We start from the raw sequence: 26,697 nt of genomic DNA, 5'->3' as shown, positions 1-26,697 counted from the left end.
CAAATATTTAAAAAATGAATAATATTTTGCAGTAAATGAAGTAAATATTTTTATAATTTTAAATATATAATACTAAATTTAAATTTAGAATTTCTTTTTAAGGATTTTAAATATCAAAGTAGATGTGGCTTAGTTATGATTAACTTTATTTATTTGACTTTCTATATATAAATATATTTTTTAAATTTAAAATTATAGATACGGTTAAATCCGTCAATAGTTGTATGTCATTTGTATTTCTTAAATTTTAAAATTTTATATTAATGCTTTGAAATTCTTAGAATCTCTTAGATCAAAAATTTCTTTTGCTCGGTAATAGTATACATATAGATATAGATCAGAATATACTTTATCCCTAAGAAACACACTAATTGATAAATTAAATATTCACTGAAGAAAATTGAAACTGAAAATTTTGTAAAATATAATTATTGACTTTTAAGGACTGCGTGTATAAAATTAATAAAAGATACAATTTTTTATTTTATTTTATTTATAATCTATAGGATAGGGTTATAATCAATCACAAACTCTATTTTTTAAAAGTTTAATATTGACAATTTAAAAGGCTATATATGGCACATCGATTCATTACATGATTTAGAAATAAAAAACATGTAAAAAATCTCACACCTAATTCAGGGGTAAGAACTTTGTCATAAAATATGAAGGCTCTTTCAAGAGTGGGAATTCTGAGTGCCTTGTTTTAGAGCATGTTCATCACGACAGACCCCAGGTAACTATATGGAACTTTAGAGGCTGTTTTTTTGTCTATTCTTCCTCTGATTTCAGTTTTTATTTTAAATGTTTAGGTCTTGAAGAGAGAAATAGATGTTTTCCAGCTCCAGTGGTGTGGCTATTGTATGTTCAGAGCACTTGCAGGTTTACATAAGCAGGTGGGATACTACACTAACCGATAAATATGTTCTACTTGGGTGGTTATGATTTCTCCAGAGCTAATGGAGCTTTGTGTTTCTTTTTTCACTTCAGGGAATAGTTCATAGAGATGTTAAACCTGGCAACTTCCTTTTCTCTCGTAAGGTCAATAAAGGATATCTCATTGATTTTAACCTTGCTATGGTGAGAAATACTACTTGTCTTGGGATTTTTACTTTGGCATTCAAATTGTTCCAGAAATTTCTTATTTTAATAACTTTTTTCTTTACCTTTTTCTACATAGGATATGCATCAGAAGTATGGAGCTATTGGTAAGCTGTTGCTTCTTTATTTTTCTATTATTTGCTAGGCAATAAATGACCTAAGATCTAGTCCAAGCCCGACCATCACATTACCACATTAGCACTTGAGCCAAAGGCCAGAACTCTTCCATTCTATTTGGTTCCTTATGCCATAAAAATGGGGTTTGTTTTTTGTAGATTCAATGCAAAAACTGTGAGTTTTAACCTGAAGAATTTGATGTTACTGAAAAACAAAGGTGTGTTGGCTATGGTAGGTGAATTGGATGATTTGATACAACAATCTTTTAAATTCTTACTAAGATTGCTCACAATCTTGTCACTACAAATAAAACATTTTTGTAGTTTTGCTAGTAAGACAGACTACTTGAGTGTGTTTCCTATATTTCTTTCCTCATGCTGTGAAGTTTATCTGATCTCACTGGAATATAATTGAAAAACTGGATTAATGGAAATACTTTGCACAATTTCAGAGACAAATCAAAGGTGGGCCATGATGTGAGTTTTAATCATGTTCCTCCCGCCCACACCAAATCTCTTCCTCCTACCAATCAGAAGTTTCTGGTCAGTAAATCTTTGGAAGCAATCAACAAGCAGACAGGAAAAAGGTCCAAGCCACTTTTGTCACCCAAAAACCTGAAAAAGAAGGCCGTAGACCAAACAAATGCCTTTTCTGAATTAGGCAGTAGGAATGTGTTGAAAAGCCAAGGTGCAGATGGCTCTGGAATAACTTCAGCTAAGGATGCAACAAGCACAAGAACTCCTTCAGCGGAAAGGTTGAGGGAACCGATTCCATGCCAAGGTAGGAAGGAGTTGATCAGCCTGGTGCATAAAGCAATGCAGGGTCCAAATTATGAAGCACTTAGTGTTCCAGCTCCTAAGAGAAAGAAGGTCGTCGCACTTCCGGGAAAAGTAGATAGAAAACTTGTTTACCTTACTCCAATGCCAGCGCACTCTGCTGGCATTGCTGTTGCTGGTGCTGGCCTGCTGAAAAACAAAGGTGTGCTGACTATGTTAGTTGACTTGGATGACTTGATATGACAATCTTTTAAATTGTTACCAAGATTGCTCACATTGCTTGTTCGTAGGGAATGGGAAGCAAAAGAGAGAAGGCCCTTGTGTTGGAACCAAGGGCTTTCGGGCTCCAGAGGTGGGGAATTGTTGTTATCTTCAGTTCATTATAAATCAAGTCTTTCCATAAAATTGTTGCAGCAAAAAAATTAAAATTGGAAAGAATAAGAAACTTGAATGCAGGAGCAAGAGTTGCAACTCATGCTATAATGTTACCCGGACATTTAATAATGGAAAACACTTTCCACATATTGTTTTAATCTTGTGAGAATTTGTAAGAAGTACCGCCCTTGAATAGTAGCAAATTTCTATTCACAAAATTTTAACTTTATGGAGATCAGGTGATCATTAAATCTGTCTAGCTGTATGTGAATTTAATGACGTGTGTGCACCTACTCGATGGATTTCAGCTTGTGCATCCCTTAATAATGAGGTTCTCATCTTTCTCATCTTTGTGGTGGATTATTAAGAAGAACCTTGAAATTTTATTTAATTTATTTTACAATTGGTAGGAGGGCAATAGAGGAAAGGAAAACTGCATCATGTAGCAAAAACTTTGAAGTTTCGAACCTCAAGGTTTATGTGTTTGTTACCCAAAAGACAACCTAAGAGGGGTGAATTAGGTTTTTATAATTAAAATTAATAATACCCTAATAAAAATTATGACTAATACAATAGTTAAATATAATTAATGAAATAAAAATAATTAAAACAAGTGTCTTAACAACTATGTTAGTTAATGATTTTAGCACAGTAAAAATGTGAAATATAGCTATGACAATTGCAACGCCCTCAAAATAATAACATTAAACCCATCAAATAAGACATTCATTGACATATGAAATAGCCACACTCTTCTATTCATCAGAGTTTCATTACAAAAGTATTACATGTTAATAACAAAAGCAAATGCCCTATGAGCTTACAGCTTTCCAAGTTAACACTTGGTTACAACAAAAGAGTACTAACTCATTTACATATTTAGCCCTTGGCTTGAATTTACATGTAATACATCAAAAATAAAACGACAAAAGTATGTCCGCCTCTAGCCTCCCAAGCTATGTCCTTGGAGGTGGCATGCTACCGTACCTGAAAATGATATTCCCATATAGGGTGAGCCACAGCCCAGTAAAAATACACTAAACCAACCATGAACAATGACTAAAAGATTAGCAATTGATAAATGGCCAACACTGATACATTCACATAAATCACATATTTATGTCATACGACTTATGAGTCCAAGTTACTTTTCATTTTCCCTTTTTCAACAGATAAGCATATTAGCTCTATCATCATCTCAATAGATATGTATAAAAATTATATCCCACATTCATAGATAAGCATATAAGTTATATCCACATTCTCAACAGATATGTATAATAACAATATCCCACATTCACAGATAAGCATATAAGCTATATCCACACTTCACAAAGATAAGCATAAGAGCTCTATCTTCACTTCTCTAGACAAGCATATGAGCTGTATCTACGGAGTTCATCCCCCATTTTTCCCTAAACCGCGGAGTACATCCCCCATCTTCTCCCAATACTATCCGGTTTAGAGGTACATCCCCCATTTTCCCCTAAACCGCGGAGTACATCCCCCATCTTCTCCTCTACACATAACGTATACAAACACATTGGTTCTATATACAATCACTCAATACATACAGTTAATGTATTCTATCAACCGTCAAATTTCATGACACATTCCATTGATTAGTTTTCATTTGCCTAATCATCATGCATTGTCTACAACAATCACGACTATCCTCCACCGATAGCCCAAAGCAGTTATCTCTAAACAGAAAATAAATGCACAATGGATATTCAATCGACATTTCAATTCGGTGAGTGATAAATAATTCAACTACACCCTTTTACCCCATACATTCCCAATCTCAACAATTCCATTTCATTTCCTCATTTCTCACAATTAATTATCTCAATTAATCAAACAATGTAATTAGGTCATTTTTCGTAATTACCATTACAACCCTTGGGTCCCATTTTCATCAATGATTCAACATCTATTCCATTTCTCTATACCAAACATGCATCTAGGTTTATTATAAATAAAACCCCAACCTTTGTAAAATAACACAAAAGCCCCAAACCTTCACAAATTTACCAAACCAACCCCAACATCTCAAAATACCAAAATTTAAAGACAAAATCCATAGAGAGGAGTAGGATATCCCTACCTCAAATTCGGAGCTCCAAGGGAGAAGATGACAAAACCCAACGTGCTCCAAATCTCGAAATTTTCAGATTAAAATGTAGCCCTCGACGATCAACAACTTTTTGTAAAGGCCAAAGATGAGCAAATCACTCCTACTAGATCAAAACCTAGAGAGAAGGTAGAGTTCTAGAGTGAGAGGCTCAACAATGGTGTTTTTAGAAAAGTAGGAGAGAGAAGAGAAAGTGAAAAAGTGATTTGAAAAGTCAAAACACGGAACTTAAACCCAGTCGCCCCGTTCGAGCGTCAAACACCCCGCTCGAGCGTCACTCACAGACTCCCGCTCGAGCGTCAACAATCCCGCTCGAGCGGCGGATACACACTCCCAGAACTTTTATAGAACTAGGTCTCCGCTCGAGCTTCCAACTCCCCGCTCGAGCGGCACTCACACAACCCCGCTCGAGCGGCCAATACCACGCTCGAGCGTCCAACACTGCACAGGAAATACTGGATGGGTGCAATTCCTGCTCGAGCGCCAAAACCCCCGCTCGAGCGGACAGGTCAAAATCTGGGCAACTAGTTTTGGTTTCTAAACTCAACCAACTTGTAACAAACCTGCCCAACACATCCTATAACTCAAATACGAAGTAAAAAGGATGTAACCAAGATAATAATCAACTACTAACATCCACGGACACATGTCCGGATCACTGTACAACAAGGGTAAACCCGGGATCGCTATAACCTCCCTCCCTTAAAGAATTTCGTCCCCGAAATTAAGCACAAATTTTCAAAAATAGGTTTTCCTCCATTTTAAACAATGTTACATTTTAACATTCAACAATTCGACCCATTACCAGTCATCTCATCCCTCTAACAAGAGGCATTTCACAATATGTAAACAACATATGTACTTTCAACATGCATTAACATTACGCATTTCCTTTCCAATTTCAACAATATATTCAACCTATATAATGTTACATTCAACTTCCATATGAGGCAAGTTCCCAAAACACACTTCCAATAAACCAAACATTTTCAATGTTTCACAACTTAAGACATATATAAAAGCTCTTAAGTTCAACAATAGTTCAAAATTTAGATACAAGATTACATATCAACAAACAAGTCCGGATATTTCTCGCGGACTTCCAACTCACGTTCCCAAGTGGCTTCCTCCACTCCGTGATGTCTCCACAAGACTTTCACCAAAGGAATGGTCTTGCCACGCAGGACCTGATCCCGCCTATCCAAGACCCGAACCGGTCTCTCCTCATACGAGGCATCCTCATCTACCTCTAAGTCGGTCCAATCCAATACATGTGATGGATCTGGCTCATACTTCCGAAGCATACTCACATGAAACACATCATGCACTCCGGACAACTGCGGCGGTAAGGCTAACCGATAAGCAACCTCGCCAATCCTCTCAAGGATCTCAAAAGGACCAATAAACCGAGGGGATAACTTCCCACTCTTCCCAAACCTCATCAAGCCTCGCCTAGGTGATATCTTCAGAAAGACATGATCACCTACCTCAAACGCCAAAGGCCTCCTCCTACGGTCGGCATAAGATTTCTGACGACTCTGGGCTGTAACAAGCCTCCTACGGATAAGCTCAATTTTCTCCGTCGTCTCCCTAACCAACTCCGGACCCAACAAAGGTGCATCACCCACCTCGGCCCAACACACTGGAGACCTACACGGTCGGCCATACAAGGCCTCAAACGGTGCCACACCGATGCTAGACTGAAAGCTGTTGTTGTAGGCAAACTCTACCAAGGGTAAGTGCCTCTCCCACGTCCCACTGAAGTCCAGGACACAACCCCGAAGCATATCCTCGAGGATCTGAATAGTACGCTTGGACTGCCCGTCAGTCTGAGGATGATAAGCCGTACTAAAGGTCAACTTAGTGCCCAAGGCACTCTGCAAACTCTGCCACAACCTAGCAGTAAAACGAGGATCTCTATCTGAGACGATCGTCACTGGGACCTCGTGCAATCTCACTATGTCCCGAATATACAAGTCGGCCAGATGATCTACCGAATCTCTCACGCGCATAGGAATGAAGTGCGCCGACTTAGTCAACCGGTCTACAACCACCCAAATAGCATCACTACCCCGCTGAGTCCTCGGAAGACCTACAACGAAGTCCATAGTGACATGCTCCCACTTCCACACCGCAATAGGCAAGGATTGCAACAAACCCGCTGGCCTCTGATGCTCGGCCTTCACTTGCTGGCAAGTAAGGCACTTCGGTACGAAAACAGCCACATCTCTCTTCATACCCCGCCACCAAAACTGGCGACCCAAATCCTGATACATCTTAGTACCTCCCGGATGCACCGCAAGGCGCGAATGGTGAAACTCTCGGAGTACTTCCTCTCGGCAAGACTCCGGCACAAACAAACGGTCTCAGTATCTCACACTCAGGTCGGGATACACCGTCAGACCCTTCTCTACCTTCCCACTAGAGATCTTCTCTCGGAGGGATTCTACCTCAGGGTCACCTCTCTGTGCCTCTAACACTCGTGTCACAAGTGTAGGCTGCGCAACAACAAAAAACAAGGCCGCAGCCTCAACGGATTCACTCAGAAGTAAATCAAACTCCCCAAGTGCTCCCAACATCTCCCATTCTCGGATGGCTATACTAGCTACATCACTAATGGATTTCCTACTAAGGGCATCGGCCACAACATTGGCCTTTCCCGGATGATAATGCAACTCAAAATCATAATCCTCAATGAACTCCATCCACCTTCTCTGCCTCAAATTCAAGTCTCTCTGTGTAAACAGATACTTCAAACTCTTGTGGTCCGAGAACACCTCGAACCTCTCACCATAAAGGTAATGCCTCCAGATTTTCAAGGCAAAGATCACTGCTGCTAACTCTAGGTCATGTGTAGGGTAATTCTTCTCGTGTATTTTCAACTAACGTGAGCCATAAGCTACCACTTTCCCCTCTTGCATCAACACACAACCCAAACCCTCTCGTGAGGCATCACAATAAACCGCATAACCCAACCCTCTCTCCGGAATAATCAACACTGGAGCGGTGGTCAATCTAACTTTCAACTCTTGGAACGACTTTTCACAAGTCTCACTCCACACCAACTTGACTCCTTTCCGAGTCAGTCTAGTCAACGGTGACGCTAGCCTGGAGAAATCTTTCACAAACCGACGGTAATACCCAGCCAATCCCAGAAAATTGCGGATCTCAAACACACTCTTAGGTTGTGCCCAATCTTGCACTGCCTCAACCTTGGATGCATCAACAGACACCCCTTCCCCGGATACCACGTGGCCTAAGAATTTGACTTCCCTCAGCCAGAACTCACACTTCCCAAACTTGGCATACAGCCTATGGGCTCTAAGTAACTCAAGCACCACTCTCAAGTGTTCCTCGTGCTCCTTCTCAGAAGGCGAATAGATAAGAATGTCGTCCACGAAAACGACTACAAATCGATCCAAGAATCCCCGGAAGATCCGGTTCATCAAGTCCATAAAGACTGCCGGTGCATTGGTAAGCCCGAATGGCATCACCAGAAACTCATAGTGGCCATACCGCGTACGGAATGCCGTCTTAGGAATATCCTCCTCCCTGACCCTCAACTGGTGGTAACCCGATCTCAAGTCTATTTTAGAGAAACAACAGGAACCCTTCAACTGGTCAAACAAATCATCTATACGGGGCATAGGGTACTTATTCTTAACCGTAGCCCGATTCAACTTCCGGTAGTTTATACACAATCTCAAGGCACCATCTTTCTTTTTAGCAAAGAGGGCCGGTGCTCCCCACGGTGAAACACTAGGGCGAACAAAACCCTTATCTAGCAATTCCTGGAGCTGAACTTTCAACTCAACCAACTCTGCTGGAGCAAAACGGTAAGGTGCCATAGAAATCGGCGCCGTGCCGGGCACTAGATCAATAGAGAACTCTATCTCTCGGTGAGGTGGCAAACTAACAAGATCTTCGGGAAAGACATCCGAATACTCACAAACCACCCTCGGCAATACAACATGGGTCTCATCACACTCACCACTCTCAAAGCTAGCAAGTAGACCGCTAAGCTCACTTCGCCCTCGCGAATCATACCCCGGTGGTAAAGCACAACCAACCCGGTCTCCCAAGAAATGGAACCACTCCCCGCTCAAGGTACATAACGTGACCCTCTGGCGGTAGCAATCGATAACAGCCCGGTATGACGATAGCCAGTCCATACCCAAAATAACATCAAAACCCTTCATGGGCATGACAACAAACGGAAAAGGAAGCCTATGGTCGGCGACCTCTATATCACAACCTCTAACACCCTGTTTCAGGATCAACTCACCACCAAGAGGTGACACTACACAAATAGGAGATGCTAACTGTGCTAACTCCAATTCCAAAACAGATGCAAATGTAGCAGATACAAAAGAATGAGATGCACCCGTGTCAATCAACACACTAGCAACCGAGTTGCAAAACAGAAAAGTACCTCTCACTACCAATGGAGCCGATACTAAATCCTGCGCGGTAACAGCATACACGCGCCCTGTAGGCCCCTGGTCTACCTGCTCACCTCTAGGAGCATACGACTGTTGCACTGACTGGGACGACGAAGCCCCCGGATTGGCCCTCGAGGCCTGCACAGACTGAGCTGGCTGAAAACCCTGCGTCTGCCTGGAACCAGACGCTCCCGAAGTGGCACTCAACTGCGGGCAAAACCTCTTCAGGTGCCCAGGCTGTCCACACTGATAACAAGACAAGGGCTGCCCCCTGCCCAAGCTCTGACTCTGCGGTCTAGCTGAAGAAGAAGCAGCTCTCTGACCCCCACCCTTCTGCGGGCAAATTGAAACCTTGTGACCCAGCTGGCCACACTTGTAACAAGAAAACTCCCCCTGATTGCCTCTCCCCGAGCCTGCACTCGGCACTGGAAAGGTCGATCTAGAAACTGCACCCTGAGGCTGCTGAGGGTTATAACCCCTCTGTCTCCTGCCATCACCCTGACCATCCTGGCTCCTCTTGGAGCCCCTCTACTCTTCCTCCTCTTCCTGCATCATAATCTCCATATGAGCAACGACATCTACCAGGTGCCTATACTCTCGGATGTAAGACCCACCAACTCTCAACTTAAGGCCCCGCCTCAACTTCCGCTCAAACTCATAGCAACGGCGTTCCTTAGATGCCACCAGTTCAGGTGCAAACCTGGACAGACTGGTAAAAGTAGCCTCAAACTCGGCCACTGACAAGCCCTGCTATTTAAGCCGGCTAAACTGATCCCTCAGCTTCTCCCTAGCTGCTGCAGACAAAAACCTCTCCTGAAAAGCATTCACAAACGCCTCCCAAGTACCACCAACACGAGCCTTCTCATACTTCCACCATTGACCCGCATCTCCCTTCAGCTGGAAGGATGCCAAGGTCACTTTCAGTGCTCCGTCCTCGATGCCAAGCATCTCGAACGTCTTACTCGTTTGCTCTAGCCACTCATCAGCCTTCAGTGGCTCATTCGGATCCCCGATAAACTCATCCGGATTAGACCGGAAAAACTCCCTCTTCAAGAAAGAAGGCCCTGCCTCAGCTGCCTGATTCCCAGCTCTAAGAATACCCAAAGCTCCTGCTATCTCTCTGGCCAAGGCACCTGCTGACCCACTGGCTCGGCCACATTGGCCTGACCAACTCCCTCCTGCACTGCCGGAACCTCCTCCGGTAACGGTACCTCCTGTCTCGCAGGCCTACCACGCCTAGCACCTCTTCTTCGTCCTGACATCCTAATAGAGGTAATACAGAACATTAGCACATTCACAAATGTGCCCAAACTAAACACTCACGTCCTAATGCATGGACAACTGTAATTCACTTCACGTAAGCACATAAACACATAAGCACTTACGAATTTCATTTCCGGATAATGATAGTCCCGAGGCGTTACTAGAGTTCCGGTTAGAAACAGCATTGATCAAGTGCTTTTCCAACAAGACTCCCAGAAACCCAAGAATCCAATCAACATCCTAGAAATTAAATCTCATACCCACATAGTCACATAAGCATGTTATCAATTAAGCACATAGCATATGACACTACATCTAAGTCTCTATCAAGCGAGACAAACCCATTGTGATCCTAATCACTTCCCACGTACCCAAAGTATTCGAGCCCGGTACGCTCTGATACCAAATTGTAACGCCCTCAAAATAATAACATTAAACCCATAAAATAAGACATTCATTGACATATGAAATAACCACACTCTTCTATTCATCAGAGTTTCATTACAAAAGTATTACATGTAAACAACAAAAGCAAATGCCCTATGGGCTTACAGCTTTCCAAGTTAACACTTGGTTACAACAAAAGAGTACTAACTCATTTACATATTTAGCCCTTGGCTTGAATTTACATGTAATACATCAAAAATAAAACGACAAAAGTATGTCCGCCTCTAGCCTTCCAAGCTATGTCCTTGGAGGTGGCATGCTACCTGTACCTGAAAATGATATTCCCATATAGGGTGAGCCACAGCCCAGTAGAAATACACTAAACCAACCATGAACAATGACTAAAAGATTAGCAATTGATAGATGGCCAACACTGATACATTCACATAAATCACATATTTATGTCATACGACTTATGAGTCCAAGTTACTTTTCATTTTCCCTTTTTCAACAGATAAGCATATTAGCTCTATCATCATCTCAATAGATATGTATAAAAATTATATCCCACATTCACAGATAAGCATATAAGCTATATCCACATTCTCAACAGATATGTATAATAACAATATCCCACATTCACAGATAAGCATATAAGCTATATCCACACTTCACAAAGATAAGCATAAGAGCTCTATCTTCACTTCTCTAGACAAGCATATGAGCTGTATCTACGGAGTTCATCCCCTATCTTCTCCCAATACTATCCGGTTTAGAGGTACATCCCCCATCTTCCCCTAAACCGCGGAGTACATCCCACATCTCCTCCTCTACACATAACGTATACAAACACATTGGTTCTATATACAATCACTCAATACATACAGTTAATGTATTCTATCAACCGTCAAATTCCATGACACATTCCATTGATTAGTTTTCATTTGCCTAATCATCATGCATTGTCTACAACAATCACGACTATTCTCCACCGATAGCCCAAAGCAGTTATCTCTAAACAGAAAATAAATGCACAATGGATATTCAATCGACATTTCAATTCGGTGAGTGATAAATAATTCAACTACACCCTTTTACCCCATACATTCCCAATCTCAACAATTCCATTTCATTTCCTTATTTCTCATAATTAATTATCTCAATTAATCAAACAATGTAATTAGGTCATTTTCCGTAATTACCATTACAACCCTTGGGTCCCATTTTCATCAATGATTCAACATCTATTCCATTTCTCTATACCAAACATGCATCTAGGTTTATTATAAATAAAACCCCAACCTTTGTAAAATAACACAAAAGCCCCAAACCTTCACAAATTTACCAAACCAACCCCAACATCTCAAAATACCAAAATTTAAAGACAAAATCCATAGAGAGGAGTAGGATATCCCTACCTCAAATTCGGAGCTCCAAGGGAGAAGATGACAAAACCCAACGTGCTCCAAATCTCGAAATTTTCAGATAAAATGTAGCCCTCGACGATCAACAACTTTTTTGTAAAGGCCAAAGATGAGCAAATCACTCCTACTAGATCAAAACCTAGACAGAATGTAGAGTTCTAGAGTGAGAGGCTCAACAATGGTGTTTTTGGAAAAGTAGGAGAGAGAAGAGAAAGTGAAAAAGTGATTTGAAAAGTCAAAACACGGAACTTAAACCCAGTCGCCCCGCTCGAGCATCAAACACCTCACTCGAGCGTCACTCACAGACTCCCGCTCGAGCGTCAACAATCCCGCTCGAGCGGCGGATACACACTCCCAGAACTTTTATAGAACCAGGTCTCCGCTCGAGCTTCCAACTCCCCGCTCGAGCGGCACTCACACAACCCCGCTCGAGCGGCCAATACCCCGCTCGAGCGTCCAACACTGCACAGGAAATACTGGATGGGTGCAATTCCCGCTCGAGCGCCAAAACCCCCGCTCGAGCGGACAGGTCAAAATCTGGGCAACTAGTTTTGTTTTCTAAACTCAACCAACCTGTAACAAACCTGCCCAACACATCCTATAACTCAAATACGAAGTAAAAAGGATGTAACCAAGATAATAATCAACTACTAACATCCACGGACGCATGTCCGGATCACTGTACAACAAAGGTAAACCCGGGATCGCTATAACAATTTAAAATAAAATAAAGAGATAAGGGAGAGAGAGACAAACAAATTTATAGTGGTTCAGCTTCAACTCGGCCTACGTCCACTCAAGCTTCACTCGAGATTTTCCACTATACTCTAGCTTCACAGGGTGCTAGCAACCTTTTCACAAATGGAGCAAATCCTCCACAGATTTTACACTGACTTTCTAAGTCAAGAATACTGAGTGTACTACACTCTTACAAAGTGAAAAGAATGTGTTTTTGCTTTCACAGAAAGCTACAAGAACTATCTCTCAAAGATAGATATAAAAATGAAGCTCTGATTTTTCTGTAAACCTCACTCAGGAAAGATGAGCTTAAAGCTATAAGACTCAGTATATAATTTTTGAGAATAGATGTGACTAATTATAGATCAAAGAATATTTTCAGGTTTTTGTAACTTGTTTACATTAGAGGCTTTGGTATATGTAATGAAAATTATAGCCGTTTATAGCGGTTGTATTCATTTGAATTTATAGCCGTTTATAGCGTTGTAGTCATTTGAATTTATAGCTGTTTATAGCCGTTGTACTCCATTATTACTAATTTGAATATCTTCCACTCCATTATTATAAATTTGAATATCTTTCACTTGAACCTTTTGAATCTTTTGATCTGCTGTTGTGCTGGGCTGTTTGAACCTCTGTTTTTGGGCTGTTTGAACTCCTGATTTAATCAAATATTAAATACATTCTAACAACATTTAGGATAAAGGTTTAGGTGAGAAATAATGGGATAAAATAAATTTTGATTTTATTAAAACATAAAATCATCAAAATAAATGTTGATTCTATTTTTCTCTTTCAAATAAGTTATCAAAATAAATTTTGATTATATTTTTCTCTTTCAAATAAACCATCAAAATAAATTTTGATTTTATTTTTCTCTTCCAAATAAATTAAAACATAATTAAATAAGTCATCAAAATAAATAAGTCTAACAATCTCTCCCTTTTTTGATGATGGCACACAATGATGTTTTGATTTGATTTGGGAGTAAGAAAGGCTCCCCCTCAAGTCATGCTCCCTGATTTGATTTCTAAATACATATGTTAGCACATGTGTAATAAATAAGCTTTAATCAACAACATGATATAAGATTAAGATATCAAACGATAAATACATAATCATCAGATTAGTTTTCAAATAATATCATAATTTGAAAATAATACCATATCATATTAGTTTTCAAATAATACCATAATTTGAAAATAATACCATAATACATAACATAATATAATTTCTCCCCTGTGACATTATCAAAAGGAAATCATGGGTCAGAATCTAGAGGAAGAGGAGGAGGAGGAAAATGATAGTGATAAATGGCATCAAAAAATAGATAATCAAAACATATATATATATATATATATATGAATCACCCGCGCCCCTCTTTTTCGTTGAAAATCGCATCGAACACGCGGCCTCACTTTTGCGTTGGCCGACCGACAAAAGCAGTTCTCCTTGATTGCCGCTTGCCTTGGCTATCTCTCCCTCCTTCTCTTCAGCCTGTTCTCTTTAGCCTTCTTCTTAATCACACTCGTCTATTTCTTCTTCTTCACCTCACTCTCTTCTATCTCTTCTTCACCGCTATCTTTTGTTCTTTTTCCTCATCGAGAGACAAAAAAAAAATAAACTGAGCGGAGGAGGCCAACCTCAGTCTATTCTCTTCTATTTCTCTACAACTCATTTCTTTTATACCTCTCACCTCTAAACCATGGCTTCCTCATCCCATCCCCTCACTCTACTTCCGGACTTGAATGATACCATAAGCTCTGCTGGACCGAGTGCTTCTACTCCTACTCTTTCTGTCATTCCTCTATCTAACCTTCCTATGATGTCGATTGAGCAAATCATGGCAGCTCAATCTGACATAGAAGCCAATCATTTCACACTAACGTCCTGTATGGAGACGGTGACGGCAGTCACAAAATTGGCTCACCGATTACAGAACAGGACAAGTGAGCTCCATCAGGTTAACACCCAACTCTCTCTCCTCCAGCGCATGTACAAGGATGTGTGAGCAAAAATAGGCGCACTGAAGGCCGAAAATAAAGAGCTTAAACGGAAGACCACCTCCATGGCCTGATTTGGAGCAATGTCGTTCTTGGCCTTTGATAGTCAGTGGGGAGTCGTCGCTCTTGATGAAAGCACGGGGGCAGGGGCGTCAAGGGTCACCCGAGGTAATAAAAAGAAGAAGAAAACGATGGAAGAGGCGAGGAAGTAAGATCAGCGTATGGCAAAAAAAAAATGAAGGTTTTTTTTTTTTTGTTGTATGTTTATTTTGATCGGCGTATGGCCGTAAAAAAAATGAATGGTGTTTTTTTTATGTAAATATTTGTATTTTGATTTGTTTTTGTTTTTATGTTTAAGTACTGAAAAATGAAATTAAAAAGCAGAAAAAAAAATAAGAAAATTAAGTCCAAACAAAAAATAATAATGAGAAAAATAAAAATAAAAATAAAAGAAATTTAGCCTAATAGCAAAATAAAAAAAAAAATAATACCAGCAGAAATTAAACTTAATGGGATGTTGGTGTTGCTGGAATGGTAATGCAAAAAAATACCATGGGGGTTTAAAAAAAATCAATGTATGCAAAGTTAACTTTATCTCAAGATGCAGAACAAAAAAAAAAGAAAAAAATTACACAGTTGAGAATAACAAACTGTTAAAGAGAATAAATGTATGAAGGACTTGAGAACATTCAACTGATATAAATGTTTCCATATCAATGTAGCAATACACATATATCATTTTAACAAAAATTCAAGTTTCACAGTCATAACAAAACTTTTTAAGTAGAAATCGACATTCCAAACTCGTCACGAATAAAATTGAAGCGATCCTCGCTTAGGGTTTTTGTGAAAATATCCGCCAATTGCTTGTCGGTGTTTACAAATTCAAGTATAATATCCCCTTTTTGAACATGATCTCTTAAAAAATGATGTCGAATTTCAATATGTTTTGTTCGTGAGTGTTGAACCGGATTTTTGCTTAAATTGATGGCACTAGTATTATCACATTTAATAGGGATATGATCATAATGCAAATCAAAGTCCTCCAATTGTTGTTTCATCCAAAGTATTTGAGCATGACAACTTCTGGAAGCTATATATTCAGCTTCGGCCGTTGATAAAGCAACCGAATTTTGCTTTTTGCTAAAACCAAGATACTAATGAGTTACTAAGAAAGTGACAAGTGTTACTGGTGCTTTTTCTATCAAGTTTGCATCCGGCAAAGTCGGCATCCGAGTAACTAATTAAATCAAATGCAACATCTCTAGGATAAAACAGTCCCAAATTTTGAGTGCCAACAAGATATCTAAAAATTCTTTTAACAGCACTGAGATGTGATTCCTTAGGATTTGATTGATATCTAGCACACGTACAAACACTAAACATAATATCGAGTCTACTTGTAGTTAAATAAAGAAGTGAGCCGATCATACCTCGATATTTTGTTTGATCAATGGACTTACTTTTTTCATCCTTGTCTAGCTTAATGGATGTGCTCATAGGTGTTCCAACTATTTTTGAGTCATCCATACCAAAATTTTTGAGTAGTTCTTTTGTGTACTTAGCTTGGTTGATAAAAATTCCTTCCTTACATTGTTTGATATGAAGCCCAAGGAAATAATTTAACTCCCCCATCATGCTCACCTCAAACTCATCTTGTATACACTTAGCAAATTCCTTACACAAGGTTTCATTAGTAGCACCAAATATAATGTCATCCACATATATTTGCACAATAAGTAAATCATTATTTTTAGTTTTAACAAAAAGTGTTGTGTCAATTGTTCCTCTAGAAAAATTATTTTCAATCAAAAATTTACTTAATCGTTCATACCATGCACGAGGTGCTTGTTTCAAACTATATAAAGCTTTTGATAGTTTAAAAACATGATTTGGAAAAGCATGATCTTCAAAACCTGGGGGTTGTTTAATATAAACTTCCTCATTTATAAAACCATTAAGAAAGACACTTTTTACATCCATTTGATAAAGTTTGAAATCTCTAAAACATGCAAATGCAAGTAACATGCGAATGGCTTCTAATCTAGCAACCGGAGCAAAGGTTTCATCGAAATCAATACATTCTTCTTGATTGTATCATTGTGCAACAAGTCTAGCCTTGTTTCTTATAATTGTGCCGGATTCATCAAGTTTGTTTCGAAAGATCCATTTGGTACCGATAATGGTATGATCTTTAGGTTTTGGCACAAGTTCCCACACTTTGTTTCTCTCAAATTGGTTAAGCTCTTCATGCATAGCTATCATCCAATGTTCATCGAATTCGGCTTCTCGAAAGTTTCTAGGCTCAATCTATGAGAGAAAAGTCAAGTTACTACAAATATTTCTAAATGAAGAGCGAGTTTCAATACCTTTTGCAAGGTCACCTAGGATTAAATCCTTAGGGTGATTATGAACAAACTTCCATTCTCTTCGCAAATCATCATTGTTTCCTCCTTCTTCTTGAGGTGGGAGAATAGGCTGTTCAATCTCTTTGTTCAACCTACATGGTGGGTTCTCTTCTTTGTAGATACTTGAATCTTCAACATTTGGTTCCAAATCTATATTATCACTAACAATTTGCTTTTAAGCAGAGATGTTAGTTTCATCAAATGCTACATGTATAGATTCTTCCACAACAAGAGTTCTTTTATTAAAAACACGATAAACTTTGCTAGTTAATGAATAACCAAAAAAAAATACTTCATCAGATTTTGAATCAAATTTACCTAAGTTATCCTTACCATTATTATGCACAAAACATTTACAACAAAAAACATGCAAGTGACTAATGTTGGGTTTTCTATCATGCCAAAGTTCATAAGAAGTCTTTTTTAGAATAGGTCTAATTAATACACGATTTAAAATATAGCATGCGGTGTGAACGGTTTCGGCCCAAAAATATTTAGGAAGATTATTTTCGCAAAGCATTGTTCTACTCATCTCTTCTAAAGTTCTATTCTTCCTTTCTACTACACCATTTTGTTGAGGGGTTCTAGGTGCTGAAAAATTATGTCCAATACCATGCTCATCACAAAACAATTCAAATTTCTCATTTTTAAGTTCTCTACCATGGTCGGTTCGAATATTAGTAATAAGAAAGCCTTTTTCATTTTGAATTCTACGACAGAGTTTTATGAAAGAATAAAATGTTTCATCTTTGTGTGCTAAAAACATAACCCGTGTAAATCTTGAATAATCATCAACAATAACAAGACAATAACGTTTACCACCCAGACTAGATGTCCTTGAGGGACCAAATAAATCCAAATGCAATAGTTGTAAAGGTCTAGTTGTGGAAATATGAGATTTTGATTTAAATGATGTTTTAGTTTGTTTTCCTTGTTGACAAACACTACAAAGATGATCTTTTTCAAATTTAATTTTTGGAAGTCCAATGACCAATTCCTTTCTCAAAAGTTTGGCAATTAAATCCATATGATCATGACCAAGTCTTCTATGCCATAACCAACTATTTTCATTATTAACATATAAACATTTAATATCACTAGCATAGAGATCATTAAGATGAAAAACATAAACATTATCATGGTAATTACCAACGAATAAAGCTTTATGATCATTTGTATTTTCAATTGTGCAATGTGATATATAAAAAATAACTCGATTACCTTTATTACATAATTGACTAATACTAAGTAGGTTATGCTTAAGTCTATTAACAAGTAAAACATTTTCAATAGAAGGGTTAGGAGAAATACCGATGCTACCAATACCGATGATTTTTCCTTTCTTGTTGTCTCCAAAAGTAACAAATCCTCCATCTTTCGATGATAGTTTAGTAAAGAATGATTTATCTCCGATCATGTGTATGGAACATTCACTATCAAGGTACCACTTTCCTTCTTTAGCTTTAGACCTAAAGCAAACCTACAAGATGACAATCAAGTGTTGGTTTTTGGTACCCATAGTTTCTTGGATCCTTCTTGGTTAGTTTTGTTAGATCCCTTAATAATCCAAATCTTTTTAATTCTTATGTTCATATTCTTTTTGAATGGACAATAAGATATATAATGGCCTTTCTTTCTACAATAATGACAAGTAACATGAGGGTGTGTCATGAGAGGTGCATTTTCAAAAATTGAATTGAGATTCTTTTGTTTCTTAATAGGGTCATATCCAATACCCGCTTTATCAAAAACACATCTTTGATTTCCAAGAAGCATGTTGAGATTATCTCTACCTTTTACAAAATTTTCAAGTGTTTTTGTTAAATCATCAACATTGTTTTTTAAAGTAGTTTTCTCATTAGAGATAATATCAAAATCATTTTTCAAAATAATTTTTTCTTTCTTTAATACTTCTACATTAATAGATAAAGATGCAACAGATTTCTTCAACACATTATTTTTGGCACAAACTTTTTTAAATTTATTTGATAGTTCATGAAATGCACTTTCAAGTTATTCATAAAGAGTAGTTACCTCATCTTGAGTAGAGTCTTCATCTTCAAGAGCCATGAGACATAAGTTGACTACTTCATTTACAATTTCATCAGTTAAGCTTTCATCTTCACTTTCTCCCCAAGCTGCTACCATGGCCTTTTTGTTTCTTTTGTAGTATTTTCCATGATTCTTCAATTTTGGACAATCCATCTTCATCATATGTCCATGATTTTTTCACTCATAGCAAATCTTTCTTGTTATCTTTGTTGTACTCTTTCTTAAAAGGTTTTCTTCCTCCATAATTGTTTTTCTTGAAGTGCTTTTTGAGATTTCTACTAAACATGGAATAGCTTTTATCCTCATTGACATTTTCATGTTCTTCTTCATTTGATGAGACTTTAAATGCAATTCCACTTTTCTTTTTGTTTTCAACATCCTCATGTCCTTTCATAATGTTCTCATGAGTCATAAGGGAACCCATAAGCTCATCCAATCCAACTGTGGAGAGATCTTTGGCTTCTATAATGGCGGTGATCTTTGCTTCTCAATTCTTTGGTAAACACCTAAGAATTTTTCTTACCAACTCACTGTTAATATAAGTTTTGCCAAGAGATTTCAAAGAGTTTACAATTTCAGTAAATCTAGTAAACATACTTGAAGTAGATTCATCAGAATTCATTTTAAACAATTCATAACTATGAACAAGCATATCAATACGAGATTCCTTTACTTGGTTTATACCTTCATAAGTTGCTTCAAGTTTGTCCCAAATTTCTTTTGACGAATCACAATTTGAAATTCTATTATACTTCTTAAAGTCTAATCCACAAAAAAGGGTGAGTTTGGCTTTAGCATTGACTTGCAATAATTTGTGATCCCTCTCATCACATTCATCTTTAGTTTTAGGTACACTAATATTGTCTACTAGTTTGGTAGGAATTTTTGGACCTTTGGTGACAATAATCCATATAACATAATCAGTGGCTTGTAGGTATAGGGTCATCTTATCTTACTAATGACTATAGTTGTTTCCGTCAAATAATGGTGGCCTATTGGTGGCTTGTCCTTCAGTAGTGCTGGTGTTAGCTAAGATTGCCATGGACTGAAACTCTTAGATGGTTAAATCTAAAGCAAGAGTCTAGGCTCTGATACCAATTGTTACCCAAAAGACAACCTAAGAGGGGGGTAAATTAGGTTTTTATAATTAAAATAATAATACCCTAATAAAAATTATGACTAGCACAATAAATAAATATAATTAATGAAATAAAAATAATTAAAACAAGTGTCTTAACAACTATGTTAGTTAATGATTTTAGCACAGTAAACATGTGAAATATAGTTATGGCAATTTAAAATAAAACAAAGAGATAAGGGAGAGAGAGAGAGACAAACAAATTTATAGTGGTTCGGCTTCAACTCGGCCTACGTCCACTCCTTAAGTTTTACTTGAGATTTTTCCCTATACTCTAACTTCACAGGGTGCTAGCAACTTTTTCACAGATGGAGCAATCCTCCACAGATTTTATACTGACTTTCTAAGTCAAGAACACTGAGTGTACTACACTCTTACAAGGTTGAAAAGAATGTGTTTTTACTTTCACAGAAAGCTACAAGAACTATCTCTCAAAGATAGATATAAAAATAAAGCTCTGATTTTTTTGTAAACCTCACACAAGAAAGATGGGCTTAAAGCTATAAGGCTCAGTGTATAATTTCTGAGAATAGATGTGAGTGATTATAGATCAAATAATATTTTCAGGTTTTTGTAACTTGTTTACATTAGAGGCTTTGGTATATGTAATGAAAATTATAGTCGTTTATAGCGGTTGTATTTATTTGAATTTATAACCGTTTATAGTCGTTGTATTCATTTGAATTTATAGCCGTTTATAGCCGTTGTAGTCATTTGAATTTATAGTTGTTTATAGCCGTTGTACTCCATCATTACTAATTTGAATATCTTTCACTCCATTATTACAAATTTGAATATCTTTCACTTGAACCTTTTGAACCTTTTAAACTGCTGTTGTGCTGGGTTGTTTGAACCTCTGTTTTTGGGCTGTTTGAACTCCTGATTTAATCAAATATTAAATACATTCTAACAATATTTAGGATAAAGGTTTATGTGAGAAATACTGGGATAAAATAAATTTTGATTTTATTAAAACATAAAATCATCAAAATAAATATTGATTATATTTTTCTCTTTCAAATAAATTATCAAAATAAATTTTGATTCTATTTTTTTCTTCCAAATAAATTAAAATATAATTAAATAAATCATCAAAATAAATAAGTCTAGCGGTGTTGGTAAGAAGATTCAAGTGTCTTACCTTCAGTTGGTCAAATTCTACTTGGGTGTGAAGATAAATAAAAGTATTACTGCATGTATCATTTGAGTGAATTTTTTATTTTATCTTGGAGTGCAGTTTTGGTGTAACACCTAAAAAAATTATCATCCTTCTCTTTAGCTAGGAATCCAATGTTTGGCTTAAGAACTTGGCTGTTGAGAAAATCAATGTTTGTAGAGTTAAATTATTACCCACTCACTTGTACCACAACTGGACTTGGTCTAATTTCAGCTTCGGAATCGTTTAACGAACTCCACTTTCATTATTGACACAATTTTGCAAAACACACTCGCCCTTTCCACTTTAGCAACATTGTCATACCCAAACAGAAATTTTGTTCAATTTTTCTAAGCAATGATTTTCTGTTTAACTTTGTGCTAAGAGCCTAGGAATTGAAAGGAAATTACAAGAAGCAACCTAAATTCAGGAATGGAAATAATATTTTCTACCCTTAAAAAAATGTAGAATTTTCTTTTCCCTTGACAATTTGTTTTGATTCCTCGAGGCAAATTTATATCCTGAAAGTTTCGTACAACATTTAATGCTCGTCTCGTCTTGGGATTTCACTGTTAGACTTTTTTAGTAAAGAAGATTTGAGATCTTATTTTCAGCACTCTTTTACAGATGAATACAGAGTATTTATACAACAATTATCCAAGACTAACCATGATGAGTTAACTCTAACTAATCATACTAACTCTAACTCTAACTAACTAACTGCAACTCTAACTAACTAACTGTAGAACTAATTCTGTTACAACAACATCTAACAGATATTATAATGGATATGGAATGTTATCACTGGACTCGGCTTGTAGCTTCTCACACTTGGATGTGGCTGATGAAGACTGTTTGAACTGCTGCAGAACTTGAACCTGTTTGGACTGTTGCTGCTGCTGAGTCTGATTGTAAGCTTTGTAAGCTATACTTTCATCACCCCCCGGCAAGCTCATAGGGGAAGAGAGCACCATGAGCTTGTCACGAAGAAAATGAAAGCGAGAGACGGGTAAAGCTTTGGTAAACAGATCAGCAAGTTGATCAGAGGAGGCAACATGCTTGACAAAAATTTGTTTGGATGCAACTCGTTCACGGATATAATGATAGTCAACAGCAATGTGTTTAGACCGAGAATGGAAAACAGGATTGGAACTCAAGGAAATAGCAGACAAGTTATCACACCAGAGAAGTGGACATGGATGAGCAATGTGTAAATCAGTAAGAACCATTTGAAGCCAACTCAACTCAGCTGCGGCCTGAGCAAGAGCTCGATACTCAGCCTCAGTGGATGAACGAGACACTGTAGGTTGCTTCTTGGCAGACCAAGAGATAAGGTTAGGACCTAAAAAGACACAGTAGCCAGTAGTAGAGCGACGATCATGGACACTACCTGCCCAATCGGAGTCAGAGAAAGCATGAAGCTCAAGAGGACCAGGAGTAAAGGACAGACCCTGATGAAGGGTGCCTTTAAGATACCGCAACAAGTGTTTGACAGATGCAAAATCAGCCTCAGTAGGAGCATGCATAGTTTGGCAAGCATGATTAACAGCAAAGGAGATATCTGGACGAGTAATTGTCAAATACTGAAGTGCACCAACAATACTACGATAGAGAGAGGGATTGGAATAAGCCATAGTTGCAGAAGACAGAGAAGAGGACTTGACAGACATGGGAGAAGGGGCTGATTTACAGTCAGCCATGCCAGCCTTAGTAAGAATTTCCGCAGTATATTTAGATTGAGAAAGAAAATAGCCAGATGAAGAAGAAGTCACAGATACACCCAAAAAATAGTTGATAAGACCCAATTCTTTCATTGAAAAAGCAGAGTGCATATGGGCAATGAGAGAGGCAATATGAGCAGAATTATTTCCAGTAATAAGGATATCATCAACGTAAACGAGTAACACAGTCATGGTAGTGGCAGTGTGTTGAATAAACAGAGAAGAATCAGATGAACTAACAACAAATCCATTTGTAAGAAGATAGCTGGAAAAAGTAGAATACCAAGCACGAGGTGCCTGTTTAAGACCATACAATGCTTTAGTCAACTTACAGACAAATTGCGGTTTAGACTTGTCAACAAAACCTTGAGGTTGAGTCATATAAACTTCTTCATCCAAGACACCATGCAAGAATGCATTTGAGATGTCAAGTTGTTTAATCAGCCAATTGTAATGAAGAGCCAAGCAAAGTAAAATACGGATTGTGGGCTGTTTAGCAACGGGACTGAATGTCTCATGATAGTCTAAACCTGCTTCTTGAAGATAGCCTTTAGCTACAAGACGAGCTTTATGGCGAGCAATGGTACCATCCGAATTACGTTTGAGACGAAATACCCACTTGCATCCAATAGCCTGTTTAGTAGGAGGTAGAGGAACCAAGGTCCAAGTGGACTGTGATTGAAGAGCTGCAAACTCTTCATTCATGGCCTTGATCCAGGCAGAAGACAAAGCAGCCTCTTTATAGGAACTTGGTTCAGAATCAGTAGAAGCAGTAGAAGTAATGGCAGATAAGATAGGATGAGCTGCCTTAGACCGAGTAACCATTGGATGAATATTAAGAGAAGGAGCAATAGGAGAAGAAGGAAGAGAATAGGACTGAAGATCAACAACCAAAGAATCAATAGGAATAGCAGGTGAAGAGGAAGAAGATAATGGAGAAGAACCAGGCAATGGAGATGTGGAAGAAACAGGTGCTACTGCTGGTGCAGTGGATAAAGAAATAGGAGAAAGAACTGGTGCTGGTGTAGCTGATGGAGGAGGAGAAGGTATAGCTGATGTGGAATGAGAACAAGATGGCCAAAAGAAAGATTTATACTGAGACAAGGAAGAAGAAGGAACCTGGCTAGAGGAATCAAGAAAAGGAAAGGTATTCTCATGAAAAACAACATGCCTAGAAACATAAATGTGACCAGTGCTGGAATCAAGACACCTATATCCTTTGACTGAAGGTATATAGCCAAGAAAAACACAAGCAATAGATCGGGGCTGAAGCTTGTGATGAGCATATGGCTTGAGCCAAGGGAAACACAGACAACCGAAATGTTTAAGAAAATGATAGTCAGGTAATTGATGAAACAACATTTCAAAAGGAGACTGATTGTGAAGCTTAGAGCTGGGCATGCGATTGATAAGATATACAGCAGTGGCAACAATGTCAAACCAATAAGCAAGAGGAACACCAGACTGCTGAAGCAATGCAATGGTGGTTTCTATAATGTGTCTATGTTTCCTTTCGGCAACACCATTCTGTGGTGGTGTATAGGGACAAGACAATTGATGATCTATACCATGAGTGCGAAGAAATTCTTGAAATTTAAGTCCCAGATATTCAGTGCCATTATCAGTGCGAAGAATTTGCAACTTAACAGTAAATTGATTTTCAACAAAAGCTTTGAATTCAATGAATTTTGTAAAAACTTCACTTTTAAAATGTAAAGGATAAAGCCAAGTAAATTTGCTGAAATCATCAACAAACAAAACATAGTATTTAATGGAAGAAGTAGAATGAAATGGCCCCCATACATCACTATGAATAAGAGCCAATGGCTTATTAACAGAAGTTGTAGACAAACTAAATGGTAATCGATGGCTTTTGGCCATACAACAATGCTTACAAGGAAATGAAGAACTAGAAACAGTCTGAGGTAGTTTCAGTTTATTACAAATCAATTTCATTTTATGTAAAGAAGGATGGCCTAAGCTAGCATGCCAAGTGGAAGAAGCAGTAGTGGTGTTGAGGCAAACTGGATGAGAAGAAAACCTAGGAAGAACAGCTGGAAGATGATAGAGGCCATGAGAGCTAGAACCTCTATAAAGAATAGCTTTGTTACTCTTGTCCTGAATCACAAAACCAGAAGAATCAAAAGTAATAGAACAATGATTATCAGACACAAATTGATGAACTGAGATGAGATTTGCAGAAATTTTAGGAACATGAAGAAGCTGTGTAAGAGCAAATTGTTTAGAAGGAGTTGGTAAAATACCAGTACCTTTATGCTGAATAGGCAAGGCATTACCATCTCCAACCATAATCTGATCTGAACCTTGATATGGCTTATAGGATTGTAAATTTTGCAGATTATGAGTGACATGACTAGTGGCTGCAGAGTCTAAAAACCAATTGTCTGATGGAGAAGAACCAGAAGCAAGGTAAGCCTTATCCTGGTAAGTATTCTGAAAGTCAGATGCAATAGGAGAAGTCTTAGTGTTGGTAGATTGATAGGAAGTATCCATTCGGTACCAGCAATCGAGAGCAACATGATTATGTTTGCCGCAGATTTGACAAACCACAGAAGATTTGTCATTGAAAATATAACCAGAAGCATTGTTGTTAGAACCAGAGGAATGTTGATAGCCATAGGAACCTCGACCTCTTCTTCCTCGTGAGAAATATCGACCACCAGATTTATGGCCTCTGCTAAATTGAGAATGTCCAAACAAATTTCGAGACGAAGTAGAATTTTTCTGAGAAGAACCTTGAGTTGAATAAGCCACATGCAGATTAGTAGAATTCTGTTTGGAAACAGATTCTACATGAATTGCCTCTGAACAAAGCAGTGATGACAGATTTTCCATGGAGATGGCTTCAGATCTTGCTCGAATTGTGGTTTTAAAAGCATTATATTCAGCAGGAAGGCCATTCAATGTGAGAAGGACCAGATCTTCATCTTCCACTGGTGAACCAGCCATAGCCAATTGATCAGACAAAGCTTTAATCTGAGAGAGATATTCTTCCATTGAACAGGATGTTTTGACAACATTATGAAGCATGTTCTTGAGCTGATGAATATGAGACCTTGAGAGAGAAGTAAAACGTTTCTCAAGTGTACTCCAGACTTCATAACTAGTCTTGCAATGAAACACTGTGGTGAACACTGTTGAGGATAACGTAGCTGTAATACAGCTCAGAAGATGTGAATCAACAAGCATCCATTGAGTGTATGCATCATTCGGTACCTCTCTGATGTATTGAGGAGGAGGTGCAGTAGAGCCATCAACATAACAGAGCAAACCAGTAGCTCTGAGAATGTTGTGAAATTGGTTTTTCCAGATAATGAAATTGGAAGAATCAAGCTTGACAGTAACAAATGAATTTAGATTGGAGATAAGAAGTGAAAGATTTGAGGGAAGCTGAGAAGAAGGTAAGGTCGCCATTGATGGACCTTCAAACTCATGAGAGCA

The 26,697-nt window shown here is 38.0% G+C and overlaps 1 pseudogene across 1 annotated transcript in view; it reads left to right on the top strand.

The window, feature by feature from the left end:
• The first annotated feature begins 619 nt into the window (after positions 1–619).
• Positions 620–26,697, top strand: part of LOC114279842 (uncharacterized) — a 31,009-nt pseudogene continuing 4,931 nt past the window's right edge. The window contains exons 1-6 of the transcript XR_014347884.1: positions 620–736; positions 813–896; positions 991–1,080; positions 1,181–1,208; positions 1,672–2,196; positions 2,285–2,346. The product of XR_014347884.1 is annotated as an uncharacterized LOC114279842 (transcript). The remainder of the gene's footprint in view (positions 737–812; positions 897–990; positions 1,081–1,180; positions 1,209–1,671; positions 2,197–2,284; positions 2,347–26,697) is intronic.

The sequence above is a fragment of the Camellia sinensis genome, chromosome 13, assembly GCF_055761805.1.
Source record: "Camellia sinensis isolate YWXY chromosome 13, ASM5576180v1, whole genome shotgun sequence".
In the NCBI taxonomy this organism is placed as follows: Eukaryota; Viridiplantae; Streptophyta; class Magnoliopsida; order Ericales; family Theaceae; genus Camellia; species Camellia sinensis.
The sequence above is the reverse complement of the archived record's forward strand: the minus strand, read 5'-3'. Positions and strand labels throughout refer to the sequence as shown.